The sequence below is a fragment of the Bison bison genome, unplaced genomic scaffold (assembly GCF_000754665.1).
Source record: "Bison bison bison isolate TAMUID 2011002044 unplaced genomic scaffold, Bison_UMD1.0 scf7180017864309, whole genome shotgun sequence".
Taxonomy (NCBI): domain Eukaryota; kingdom Metazoa; phylum Chordata; class Mammalia; order Artiodactyla; family Bovidae; genus Bison; species Bison bison.
In genome coordinates this window covers 8,881,129-8,881,991 of record NW_011494881.1, presented here as the reverse complement: position 1 = coordinate 8,881,991, position 863 = coordinate 8,881,129, and positions in this window count along the sequence as shown.

Here is an 863-nt window from a genome sequence, read left to right as displayed (position 1 = left end):
CTCTAGCAACCCCATGGACTGCAGCCTTCCAGGCTCCTCCATCCCTGGGATTTTCCAGGCAGATGTACTGGAGTGGGGTGCCATTGCCTTCTCTGTCACACACTGAAGGGTGCACAAAAAAGGGTGACAGGATGGGAAAGGATGGAAAATCAAGTCACTCATTAAAAGGAACTATAGGAAGCCTCGGAATGATTTTACCAAAAAAATAGAGGAGCCTGGACAGGACTATTCCCTGACCCCTGCAGCCCTAAAAAAGAGGACCATAGCAGTAGGGGTGGTGGTGGGGTCCCAGGAGCAAAGAAGGCTGGGCCAAAGAGATGGGAGACTGAGAGAAGGAATCGCTAAGAAGAGAGATCTGGGAATGACTGTTGAATTGGGAATATTTTTGGCCTCCTAATACCATCCAGTATTTTTAAAATGTTTAGCATGTATCAGGCACTGGCTATATACTTTCCACACTGTATTTCATGTAACTCTCATTACAACATAAGAGGGTGGCATTATGATTATTTTCCCCACTGAAGCCCAGACGTGGGTTGGACACCTGCCGAAGGTCTCACAAGAAGGGATACAATGCAAATGAACCCAAGCTCCCAGTTTCTCTGGAAGATGGATGTGGTTCACTGATCACCCTGCATGATGTGGCAACCATTCCATTCACTCCTCAGAGACAGCTCCACAAACTCCCAGAAAATACTGGAGTGAAGAGTTCTCCAGGCTGGAGGCCCCCTGCCCTTGCACAGGCACTGTGCCAGCTTGCAAAACACCCCCATTCCAGCTGCTCCAGGACAGAGCCCCAGGCAGGGCCCCGCAGGCACCTGGCCTCATCCATCCCAAGAAAACAAAGCCAGGAAATCCCCCTG